Source organism: Cryptomeria japonica, chromosome 10 (genome assembly GCF_030272615.1).
Source record: "Cryptomeria japonica chromosome 10, Sugi_1.0, whole genome shotgun sequence".
NCBI lineage: Eukaryota > Viridiplantae > Streptophyta > Pinopsida > Cupressales > Cupressaceae > Cryptomeria > Cryptomeria japonica.
The window spans coordinates 729,515,748-729,529,543 of record NC_081414.1 but is presented as its reverse complement, the minus strand read 5'-3'; the positions used below and the strand labels follow the sequence as shown (position 1 = coordinate 729,529,543).

Here is a 13,796-nt window from a genome sequence, read left to right as displayed (position 1 = left end):
AATAAAATATTTATTTAATTAGACTGGACAATTTTAGGTGTCTACAAGAGATTTAATAATTGATCGCCTACATAAATTTTAAATATGAAATCTTTGTCAATTTGCATCAACAAGGGTCAAGATAGATGAAAAGGATAATTACATTGTATTGATTTTTTCTCCACTTAATCCATGGGAAAACTTAATAATGTCAATCAACACTAATATTAGAAAATATCATAGGCATTTTGTTAAGTGAGAAAGGTAGAAAGAAGTCCATGGATGATACATCCTTTGATGCCCTAGTTGTGAGAAGCAAGTTTAAGAAGATGCAAGGAAAGAAGAATAATGGAGTTAAGAAATCTAAGGGTAATGATAGGTCTAGATTTGTAGGTAAATCTAAAGCAAAATGTTGGAATTGTGGTTGAGACTTACCATGTTGTAATCCCATTGTAATAAAGACTAAGAATGTAATGATGATTGTTGATTAGGTATAATGAATTAAGTTTAATGACATAAGATTATGTCATTTTTTAGTATTATTGTGCATTGGTTGTGTGCCTATGTTTAGATTTTATAGTTCCTTATCAAAACATATGTCTATGATTGCATGAAATGTGGAATACTTTCTTTCAAATATTGGAAATTTTAGTAAATATTAATTTCTATTCTAAAGGGTGATAGTTTAGAATTGCAATCAAGGATTAATCATTTATATGACTTTATTCCCCTTAATTATTTGTTGAGTTCAAAAGTTATCCCTAACAAAATTAACTTCTTTTAAGTTAAGTATTATTTAGTCTTATATGCATGATGGCTAGGGATTGAAGGCACAAATTGGTGGCTCATTATTAATGGATTTCATTTCAACAACATACTTGAACTTGATATCTTCCTATGTCAAAATTTATCTACATATGTATTCCCTTCCTTTGGCTACCTTTTTATGGCATGGTTTCAAAAGATTTTTTTGTGTGTATTCTAATAATTGAGTGGTTAGTAATTTATTTATAATGATCCTAGGACTTACCTACAGTGTGATTGGGTGGATTTTTTATTTAACTCTTTTTTTCAAGCATGGTGCATTGATGTTCAACTAAAATTGGGGACCTGGGTATTAGGTGTAAGATGATTAATAGAAGAATGTAGGTTCTGTTTTATTTCTTTGATGATATTTTTTTGGGCTTGGTTAATTTTGTGTTATGAGCATCAAGACTTGGAGAATCTATCTCTAGAAGGTCCACAACTTGCATCCAACAAAATTGTGTTCCTAAACTCACAATGTAGTTCCTTCTACAAAAATGAGTGATTGGATGCTAAAATTGTTATTATTATGTTTCTTTATCTCTATTATGTTGTATTTTTCTCCTATGCTAATGAAAGATGGTTGAGAATGAGGTTTTTAATATTTGAAAGTGTTGTAGGATTTTGTGGCATGTAGGATTTATGCTCTTTCAACAGAGATTTGTAGCTAGTTCAAATGAATTTAATGGCATGATTCATTCTATCAATTGGTTAGAGGTATATATCTCTCTTGTGCTACTTGATTGATATAGAAACCATGCAGTTCATGCCTAGGAGTATTTGGAGGTATTCATGGGGTTTCTTTCCTAGGTTTGGATTATTCTATAGATTGTGATGTTACCCAACTTGTGCCTTCTTCTAGTATGTAGGTGGTAGTTGTGAAAGTGAAAGGTTAGAAGCTAGCATGCCATCAAAATTTAGTAGATGGTATGTTTGTAAAAGTGTTACTTATCATCCTCTAAAAATATTTTGATATTGTTTCTTTATTTATTTTGTAGGTTTATTGTTTTCTACCCTAGGTCTTAAGTGCTTTCGTGACTATCTTTTATCATGTCTATTGGTGGTTTGAATCATTATGTAGTACTCTTTTTTATACATCTTTCCTTGGATGAGAGCTCTATATATATCCACTATATTATAAATATATATTTTACATTGTATTATATAGATATCATATTATATTATTATATTAAAACATATAAAAATATTTCCTTGAATGTGACCACCAAGATTATATTTTTCAACACGAAAAATGAGTAGTGCCATAAATAAGCAACATTAGCCTTATATAGGTGACTAGGAGTTTCCATGTGACAACATACCCTTGTACAAACACACATGCACTATGTGTTTAAATGTGTGTTTGAGGGACCCTTGTGCTTGGGTGCATAATTTAATCCATGTTTTTTTGTGGCCCAAGAGGAACATATTTTTATGTTTTGACCCCACTATATATATGAAATATTTTTAATCTAGTATGCTATGATTCATTTGAGTAGGGAATGATAAATATATTAAAAAGGATTTCATGTGACAACTAGAAATGAAATATCATGTTCTTTTAGAAGCTTACCTCACATTTGGAAACGATAAGAGGAAAATATTTCATTAGTGGATAGGAGTTCTACTAGTGTTAATTGCAATTTCAAAACGTAAGTATGAAGAATTTACACTATATAAATTTCTTGTAGCAAATATTTCAATGATATATTAATTAACATGAAGAGGCACTGGGAAAAAGACAACAAAATATTGTGTCTCTTATACTATGTCTTTTTCAAGTGCTAATTATTATTACACATTTTATCTACAATCTCATGCGCTCTCTCTCTTATTGTTGCACTTTTGGTATTGCTTGAGTTGGACAATTTACTACCTAATTATGACCTTTTATTGAAATGGATATAGTAGATCTCAAGATATAAGTTACCTAAAAACATCACAATTTTTAAAGGGGTCATTACTTCCATCATCATTAACTTTCTTTAAACGTCTCATGCCTTAAGATTTGAAAGACAACTTTGAATCATAACTTTCATGAAAATTTTCCTTAACCTTCAAATTTAGATCCAGTTAAATGCAAACAAAAAATCAAGCTTACCTATGCTCAAATTAGAGCCTGGGAAGAGGGTATGGATTCCCATCAAAGCATACTTGAAAATGGATTTCTACTAGATCTTTTAACTATAAAGGCCACTTTCCATCAGCATAGTCTTCATAAAAAAATTTGTGTAAAATTCAACAAAGAAGAAGTTATGTATAAACTCTTTCTTCAGTGATTTAAAATTATAATTAATATCTTTTTTTTAAAAGGGAGTAAAAATTTATTAATCACAAAAAGCAGATACAAAGTAGCAAGGCAGCAAACGTCAGTAAAAGCCAACTATTAAATTTTCCTATTCTTATCTAATATTCGATCTAACACACTAGAAAGATCCGAAGCCAAAGGATTATCCTCCAAATGAGCAGACGCCCACTAAGCCAAACAATCCGCTACACCATTCCATTCCTCAAGAATATGGGAAAAAGAGAGAATCAAAAAATCCACTCTAATAAAAAAAAAAAAATTCACTCAAACTGAGAATCTGTCCAAGAACCTGAGCTTGCCACCAATTAACCCCATCCAGCTGCCTCTCATTCAACATAGAAAGAAACCAGCACCTGTGAATCAGATTCACAAATAATTCTTTACCAAAACAAAACATAAACTCACTGTACCGCATACCAAATAGCAAATACTTTCATACAATTATTGATGTGAGGCCCTCAAATACTTTCATACAATTATTGATGTGAGGCCCTTTATACATTTAAGATACATTAAATACTCACAATCTATTCTGTATTCACAGAAGAGATTCTAGCAAAAACAAATATCAATCCTCTTCCTGATGATCCGAAACATCAATCGAAATAATCTAATAAAAAAATTTACTCAATTCCTCGAACAATCCAAAGCTTCAACCAGGATTTGAGAATCCGTTTCAATAATGACTTGTTTATACATTTGGCTAACTGCCCAAGGAGAAGCAGATTTGATTGATAAAGCCTCTGCTTCGAAGTTAGTGGCGTTTCCAAGACACTTGTCGGTGTTGAATTTAACCCAACCTTGAGGAGGCGGTTTCGAATTCTGATTACTACACTTCCTTTTAGTAGCATCCTCCATGCCATTCGATCTCATATCACTCAAAAGGTTAATATTGGCATGGACATTGACAGTCTCAGTGACTTTACTTCTTACTGTGTATCACATGAAATAAGCTGCATTCAAAACGTTTCCTTGTTAAAGATGTACAGCATAGTAAACCCTACAAATAAGCCCCCGCTTCCCCGCTCATATGAACATTTTATGCTTTTTGGCAAGTGTATCACATGAAATGGAAGAAAATTTTCGGGCAGACTCAAATATTCTGAAGTATTTTCCCTATAAATGTATCCCATGAGTGGATCTCTTTTAGGTAGAAGTATACTCAAAGTTGTCATTCAAATCGTAAGGCATGAGATGTTCAAAGAAACACCTATCTAAACTGAAAATACCTCAAAATATTTGATTCTGCCAAAAATACTTAAATACATCCATACAGCAATGGAAAATATTCTGAAGTATTTTCCCTATAAATGTATCCCATGACTGGATCTCTTTTAGGTAGAAGTATACTCAAAGTTGTCATTCAAATCGTAAGGCATGAGATGTTCAAAGAAACACCTATCTAAACTGAAAATACCTCAAAATATTTGAGTCTGCCAAAAATACTTAAATACATCCATACAGCAATGGAATATAGACCCTAGGTGGGAGCGGGAAGGTGGGCTTACCTGTACTATCTCTTTCGTTGTACATATTTTAACAAATAAACATTTTTTAATTTAACCTCGAAGCATTTCCCTAATATTGTGGTCTTAATCAGCTATAACAAACCCCATTAAAGTCTCAAAAGCACAAACCCTCTGTTTCAGCATAGCCTCCATAATAATGTATTTCTTCAGAACCTGTCTGAAGAAATTCAGAATAATAATTTGGTATGGAATCAGATTACGATGACGAAAAATAAGCACATGAAGAATAATTTGAAGATAAATTAAAAGAAAAATAGTGAACTCGTAAAGAGGATTACAAGAAAACTCGTACCATTCATCCACTTAATCAAAGATAAAATCGATGATTCAATGCGAAACAGAAACAAAATTCATGATTCAATGCAAAATAGAAGCAACATGATCTACTTTAAAGCTAAAGCTTAAGATTTTCTCTATATAATTTGTCAATAAATAACATAAATTTCAATTACAGATCAGTTTTACTTTTGAAGCCAGAATGAGTAAATTCAATTTGTTGATTGCTTTAGGTGTGGGGTGCGCAAGGCTTCTGCAGTAGTGCAAAACAGAAGCGACGCTCGAAGGCCCTGATAGCAAGCTACCTTTTGGAGCTTCCCCCTGAAGAAATTAATTTAATATCGTGTGGTTCATTGAACCACGTATCAGATATTAAACTGATAAGAACAGATACTACACTTGATCTTAGCCAAAAGGCCGAGAAAGGTATGATTTGAACAAATCCTCCCTCCCCTATTTCTTTCCGCCCTCTCTTCCCTCATCCTACCTTGCTTACATGTGGGATAAATATTTCTCAACAGCCGTGCTTCACATCCGCAGTAATCATTTTATCTTCACACTTCTTTACACCTGCAAATAATTTCGTCCCATTCCATTTCAACACTGTTACAATTACCTTTAAAAGGTAGTTTTTTGCCCTGCACCATTCAAAGAAGGCAACATACAAATTCTGCAACTCTCTGTTGTCTGATCAATGATTTCGATCCTCTTACAAGAAGCTTTAGACGTTTCCCTTTTGCTACAAATTGCTTTTTCAACTTTGAAAATGGCATTCATGCGATATCGGAAATCATTTCCTTGGACTTAAATCAAGAGATGCAGCTGCCTTAAGTTATTTCTTCTGATTTAGCAATTTGGTTTGGAAGTGCAGAAATGCTGCCTCAAATGCTCCTCCTATTCAGGCATTAACAAGTACCTTCAGAAGAATATTGGATCAAAAATTATGGACTGGGCTGAAATAAAAGGTTTGTGCTTCTGAAGCTTTGACAGGGTTGTTAGATCTGATTCAGACCGGCTAAATTGCATAGCTGTATGGAAATTGTGAAGTTATCTTCCGAGAGATTTTTGTGCTAAATTCCATAGCTGTTCAGATAGATGTTCCTTCAGATTGAATCATAAATTTCATGAAAATTTTCCTTGGCTGATAATATTAATCTTCAAATTTAGCTCCAATAACTCCTAGTTAACAAATATTTAGTTGATAGATTTCTTAAGGCGTTGCCAAATGGAAATATAAGTATTTCAAAATCTTTTTAAATTTTTTTTATAATTATAAATATAAAATTAAGGCTTCTCAAGATGCCTTGAACAAATTTCAAACTTAAACAAGGAAAGGAAAAAATTATTTTGGTAAATAGATGTTGTATGGTTGCCATTTTCAATTATAAACAGCAGGTCAAGAATTGTGATGGTACATTTTTCTATCATTTATATGGAATCATTCTTAAACAAAATTGACTACCTACGAATTGTAATCAAATATTTTCTTTATCAAAATGGTTTACATAATTATAATTAGTTATTGTGATTTACCATATATTGTCATACCTAAGATCGGGCAACTTTTAAGGGAAGAATGGTGATGAAGGGAGTTTATCACTTGAAACTATTTTTTTAATGTTAATATATATTGTTTATTCTATCAAAAACTAATTTTTTTCAACTACATAAGTAAGTGAAATTTAATTCTCCTAATTGTTTATATTTATTTGTAGTTGTAAGGCATTTCATGTTTCTAATTAGACAACATGTACACCTAAAATGGCTAATGAAATTTAAAAAAAAGCCCCCAACATTTACCGGTTTTCTGCAAGTAGTACAAATATTGGGGCTCTCTCTCTCTCTCTCTCTCTCTCTCTCTCTCTCTCTCTCTCTCTCTCTCTCTCTCTCTACACACACACACGGTAAGCATGCACGTGAAATGTGGATACCTACTCTCTCTCTCTCTCTCTACACACACACACGGTAAGCATGCACGTGAAATGTGGATACCTAAGCATGTGAGTTGTTTGACAAAATACCTCAAAGTAATGTGAAATTAGGGAATGTCATAGTGATAGGATATGTTCAAAAAGGGTTTGTTGAAAAAGCCTTTGAAACTTTTAATTAAATGCAAGCAAATATCAAACCTCAAAATTGGATTTCTACTAGAATCACCATAGCCTTCACATGAACTTTGTGCAAAATTCAATAAAGAAGAATTTATGTATAAACTCTCTCTTGAGTGATTTCAAATTATGATTGATTCTCTTTCAAGTTTGTACTATGTGAATAAGATTTGAAGATCCTTGTAGCTTCTTAATGCATCATGTTAGGAGGATGGTGTGGCTTTACTAATTAAGATGTGTTCATATTCATGTTCATTGAACATTGAAAAAATTTCTATTGAAATGTGAATGCAAAATACCTTTAGAGACATTAAATTTTCACAATCTATCACGTATACACTTAGAGATTCTAATAAAAATTATGTTCATTTTTTTTCAATTGATAATTTTAGGTCGCCTTCTATGATCCATTGTCAAGAAAAAGAATAATCTTTAACTAGGAATAAAAATTTATCCTCTTCTCAATGATGGATCATAGAGTGTGATCCAAAACATTAATATAAGAAAGCAAACATATTTTTGCCAAAAAACTTCATTGAATAAAAGGACAAGTAAGTTACTAAGGCAACATTAATTACTTAGATTAGCACATGATGTTGGATTCTTAAGGAAGCGTGCTATCATTTTCACTTGTTGTTTCTAGGTATACTTACATGCCTAATCCTACCATGTCCTTGTTTGAGATTTAAGCATCTATTACACATGGAGTATGATGGAAAGTAAAACTAATAACCCACATGTTAGACCTTATTATCAATGTATGCAATTGTCATCGATAAGGTAAATAATTTCTAAGAGATTTCAAAATTTGCTACTCAAGCAAGGTTAAAAAACTACCTTCTATTTCTCACATGAAGTTCTTTTTTATCCATATATGGTGTGTACTAATTTGGAACCTAATAATAGAATATATGTGATTGTTCTTTTAAAGTGCTAGTTCAATTGCATAATTGATATAACTCAACCACAACTATGATACAATATAAATAGAGATTGGAAAATATTCAAGTCATGCCTTTACTAGGTTTTTAATAAACTAGTATAGAATATGTTAGTATTATATTAATATAAGAGCATGTGATGATTAAATGGAATATACTTTTTCCTAACATAGTAGTTCTTAACGAAAATGTGGTAATGGTTCTCTTACTTAGCAAGGGTTGTTGAGAAACCATACTATCATACCCATTATAATAGACTATCATAATGACATCAATGTTGGATTCTCTTGTAATATTGTTAATTATGACGAATTGAGAGTAGTAATAGTAAATACAATAGAGTTTTCAACATCTTATTGGACAATTGGATGAATTGTTCATGTTTTGTTTTGGATAGTCGGGACTTTTGCTCAAGTTACATTGAATTTGATGTTTTATGAGGATTTGAGAATATGTTTATAATTATAATTTAGGTCCTGCTTAAGATTTTTCCAACTGACTTGTTATTACTATGAAATTTTTTGTCACTATTGATTTGTATGTAATTTTTACCTTTTAGGTTGTATGATTTCATGTTCTAAACCTAAATAAAGCTTGATGCTAGCAATGGTATGGTGCACCCACATTTTAACTATATGGAATTAGATCATTAACTATATGGTGCACCCATATTTTAAATATATGGAATTAGATAATTACAAATGTGGAGCATGGCTGTACAGACATATTTATCCCACATGTAAGCAAGGTAGGATATGGGGAAGAGAGGGCTGAAAGAAATAGGTAGGAGATGGTAATCAGAATTCATACCTTTCTTGGCCTTTTGGCTAAGATCAAGTGTAGCATCTGTTCTTATCAGTTTAATATCTGATACGTGGTTTAATGAACCGCACAATATTAAATTAATTTCTTTAGGGCGAAGGTCCAAAAGGTAGCTTGCTATCAGGGCCTTCAAGCATCGCTTCTGTATTGCACTACAACAGAAGCCTGATGCAACCCACACCCAAAGAAATCAACAAATTGAATGAATTTAAAAGTGCTTTCAAGCACAAAACTAATCTACAATTGAAATTTATGTAATTCATGGCTTAAACTTCTAATTAAATTATGTTGCTTATGTTTTGCATTGAATAATCAATTTTATCTTTGCTTAAGTAGATGAATGGTGTGAGCTTCTTTACATTGTGATTTCACTAAATTCTTTAAATTTATCTTCAAGTTATTCTTCATGGCTTATCTTCGTAACTGTAATCCGAATCCATATTTAATTGTTATGATTTTCTTCTGTCTGAGGAAATACATTATCATGGAGACTATGCTGAAATATACATTATCATGGAGACTATGTTGAAATAGAAGGTTTGTGCTTCTGAGGATTTGATGGGGTTTGTTAGATCCGATTAAAAGTTCACAATAATAGGGAATGCTTTGAGGCTGCATTCAAAATGTTTATTTGTAAGAAGATGTACAACAAAAGAAAGGTAAGCCCACTTCAATGCTCCCATAAAGGATGCAAATGTAAACAAATATCACACTTGCCTATACTCAAATCGAATCTTGGGAAGAGGGTATGGATGCCCATCAAAGTATATTTGTGTTCTTGAAAGAGAGGTCACATGTTCAAATTTCACAGGGAGGTAAGGTATGTACACCTCGTTTGTAGTGCAGTTAGGTACCTCCCTCAAGGAGTACGAGGTAGTCTCATATTGTTGTAACGCATATGTGACCCATACATAGATGGTTGGCATCGTGGACTATAAAAGACCCTTTCCTTTACTTAAAATGGATATCAAATCTTGTAATTGAAAAGACCACTTCCTATCACTATGATATTCACAAAAAAAAATGTGCAAAATTTGATAAAAAGAAGAATTTATGCCCAAACTCTCTCCTCGATAATTTCAAATTGTGATTAATTCTCTTTGAAGCTTATATCATGTGAATAAGACTTGAAGTTCCTTATAGTTTCTGCTGCTTCATGTAAGGAGGAAGGTATGACTCTACTAACTTATTACAATCGATTCACATTCATATTCATTGACCATTGATAAAACTTCTCTTAAAATATCAATATAAAAATATTTTTAGAGACATTAAATTTTCATAATTTGTGACTCTACTAACTTATTACAATCGATTCACATTCATATTCATTGACCATTGATAAAACTTCTCTTAAAATATCAATATAAAAATATTTTTAGAGACATTAAATTTTCATAATTTGTTTTATATAGACTTTTAGCAATTTTTATTTTATTTTTTATTTTATCTTTTTCATAATTTGACACTTTTGATGACAGTTTGATTTATGTTGTGAAGAAAAGGAATAATCTTTGACAAAGAACAAAGATTAATCCTCTTCACGATGAACAATCAGAAAGTATAATTTGAAACGTTGATTCAAAACAGTAACATAGTTTTTGCCAAATTACTTCATTGTACAAAAGTACATGTAAGTTATTATGACAACATTAATTACTTCTTAACACGCGATGCTAGATTCTCAAGAAGGCAAGCTCACCTTTTCAATTGTTGAATTGTTGTTTTTAGAATATCGTTTAACTTTTTCTAAGTATACTTATATGCCATCTTGCCATGTCCATGTTTGATACATGCTTGAGATTTAAGCATCTATTATCCATGGAGATGATGGAAAGGAAAAATAATAACCCATGTGTTAGATCCTATTATCAATGCATGCAATTGTCATCCCAAATTCTAAACAAGGCACATAATTTCTAAGGAATGTCAAAATTTGCTATTCAAGCAAGGCTTAAAATATCACCACCTATTTACAACACTAGAATCCTTTTTTAAGCAACTATGGTGTGTACAAATTTTGAGTTGAATGTGTGGGTCTATGTGATTGTTCTTCTAAAGTGTTGGTTCAATATAAATAACTCCATCTCAATTATGATAGAGTATAAACAAAGAATGGAATATACTCAGGCTATGCCTTTACTAGGATTGTTACAAACTAGTCTAGAATATGCTTTGGAAACTAAACATTAGTATCCTATTAATAGAAGGACATATAATGATCAGATGAAATAGAATTTTTTTCAAATATGCTTGAGAAACTAAACATTAGTATCCTATTAATAGAAGGACATATAATGATCAAATGAAATAGAACTTTTTTCAATATCGTAGTTCTTCATGGAAATATTGTGATAGTTCTCTAGTTTAGCACAACTATTGAGAGCCCATAGTATTGCACCTATTATCATAGCCTATCATAATGCCATCAAGATTTGATTCTCTTGTAATGTTGTTAATTATGTTGAATTAAGAGTAGTATTAATAGATATGATAGAGTTTGACACCTTATTGAACTATAACATGAATTGTTCATGTTTTTTTGATTGTTGAGTCTTCTACCTAATTCACAGATTTGAGAACATGTTTATATTTATAATCTAGGCCTTGAGTAAAATCCCATCAAATGGCTTGTTAATACTTTGAGATTATTCATTGTTATTACTTTGTGTGTAATTTGTACCTTTTAAATTTACAGTTGTGTGTTCTTAGCGTAAATAAATCACTATGCTAGCAATGATATGATTTACCCACATCTTAGCGTAATTAAATCACTATGCTAGCAATGATATGATTTACCCACATCTTGATTGTATGAAAGCCATTATATCATTACCTTCATAAGAATGCATAGAATTAGTGGATGGTTATTTGTTGATGGGTTAGGTATAGCTATTATAACATATTATTGTGAGGAAATATTGTTTGACTTCTTTGAATGGGTTTACAAGATATATTAATTCTTGTATACTTATTATTATGAATGCTTGGAACTATTATGTATAGTTCTGGTTGAATTTTTTGTTTGACATTGGTTATTTATATTCTCATTGACTTGTTATGAATTTATTGATATGTTTGGTCTTAGGGATTCATCAAGAAAGCATTACAATTCTAAATAATTAAATTAGTTGGGTCTACCTACTTATTGACAAGTATTTTTATTTGAAGGATATTTTGTAACATAATATGATTATAATACTTGATATCATTGAATCGTAGTATAGTAAACGTGACTTGGAGGCATATGTGCCTTTACATAATTATTGCCTTGTGAAGATGTTTTGAATTTTGTTTCTCTATGATTTGAAATGATTAGATTTATTTTATAGTTATTATAATGTTATGTATTGATTTGGTTCTAGCAATATTAGTATTGTTAGTATGAAACTCTAGGTATAGGAACCTATATGTATGTCCTTATGACATTATTGTGAGAAGAATTACATGTGAATTTTTTCTCATTTGAATGTGGCTATGTAGATAGTTCTTGCGGAAAGGATGTCCATGTGATGTGTTTAGGCAATAGCTCTAATGCTTGGGTTTGTTCCTAAACATGACGAGCCATCCCTCTTCAGTATGCTTCAACTTGAGGATGAAATTTGTATCAAACGGTTGTCAACCCAATTTTCTAATTGAATATGTTCATATTATATAAGTTTGAGTCAATAAAAGGAATTCCACAATCATCAAGCTTATATGTACTCTAAGGTTTACTATGTTTGGATTCCTAGATCTACTCGAATCTTAGATAAAATTTTAGTCATTATCATTGTGGTTTGTCTTTAATGTGAATATATGATAACGCAAGGTTTGAAATAGCTCGAATGATCTATCGAGGCATGAATTAAAACCATATAGTCTTCCTAGTTATATCAATAATACAAATCGATAGCCACAATATTTTGACTATTGTAGTGCTCCACTTTCCTTTTTTGAGTTACTTTTCTTATTAAATTATGAGCATGTGAATAAAGTGGATGGTTTTAAGATTCCTTACTTTATGAGTACGTGCTTCTTTATGTATATATGTTTAATTAAAATAAATAAATTAAGAAAGAATAGTGTGTATACACTCATGAATAACTTTATGTATAATATAACTAGATTGACAAGTCTAAGGTGTAAACCCTTTAAAATAAAGATAATACATATTGCAGCAATGCTCTTCTACCTTATAAATGTTAAAAATTTAACTAAGATTTATATTTTTAACTAGGATTTATACATGGTTTTTACTTATTTGACATTATAATTAGCCCTAAGAAAGAGAAATAATAACTGAAATTGTAGAATTTATGACCCAGTCATAAATAAGTTTGCATTGCTTATCATGACCAAAATCAAGAAGAATTCTCTACCAAAAGCATATTTCAACCAAATCATAATTTAGCTTTCACCAATAGCATCCCAATTTCAAAGGTTAGACATGAATTATCCATTAGCATCTACGAAATAAATGTCATGATATACCCATCTTAGGAGTTTAGTAGTGGCATTTGTGTATCAAAAGGAATGTGTGATTCCAATGTTATGTCTTGTTTGAGGTATGGCTTCTCAATGTTCTAGATATTAAACCAGTCTAGGTGATTGATAAGAACAAACATTAGTCTCTGGTGATTTATAACACAGATTTGATTGATAAAGCCTCCCTGGTGAAAATCATCTGAGCACAACCGAAATCCCTGGTGAAAATCATCATGACATTTTTAGAACCAGATTAGCTACCACCTGTTTCCCAAAACAACACCTTCCCCTCATGATCTCTACAACCCTGCTCTTCCAGGATTGAAGATTGCCCTTAGCTGCCCCTTCGCTTTTGAATTTGACCCAACCTAAAGGAGGCGGTTTCCAATTCTGATTACTACGCTTCCTTTTAGTAGCATCCTCCATGCCATTCGATCTCATATCACTCAAAAGGTTGATATTGGCATGGACATTCACAGTCTCAGTGACTTTGCTCCTTACTGGGTATCAGATGAAATAAGCTGCATAGTAAAGACTACAAATAAGCCCGGTTCCCCGCTCT

The 13,796-nt window shown here is 31.5% G+C and overlaps 2 non-coding genes across 2 annotated transcripts; one reads left to right on the top strand and one right to left on the bottom strand.

Moving 5' to 3' along the window:
• Positions 1 to 5,131: 5,131 nt before the first annotated feature.
• On the bottom strand, positions 5,132 to 5,326 carry LOC131045585 (U2 spliceosomal RNA). The gene has a single exon (XR_009105834.1). It is a non-coding gene; the product is annotated as a U2 spliceosomal RNA (small nuclear RNA).
• A 3,425-nt stretch (positions 5,327 to 8,751) lies between these two features.
• On the top strand, positions 8,752 to 8,946 carry LOC131055721 (U2 spliceosomal RNA). The gene has a single exon (XR_009108478.2). It is a non-coding gene; the product is annotated as a U2 spliceosomal RNA (small nuclear RNA).
• The last annotated feature ends 4,850 nt before the right edge of the window (positions 8,947 to 13,796 follow it).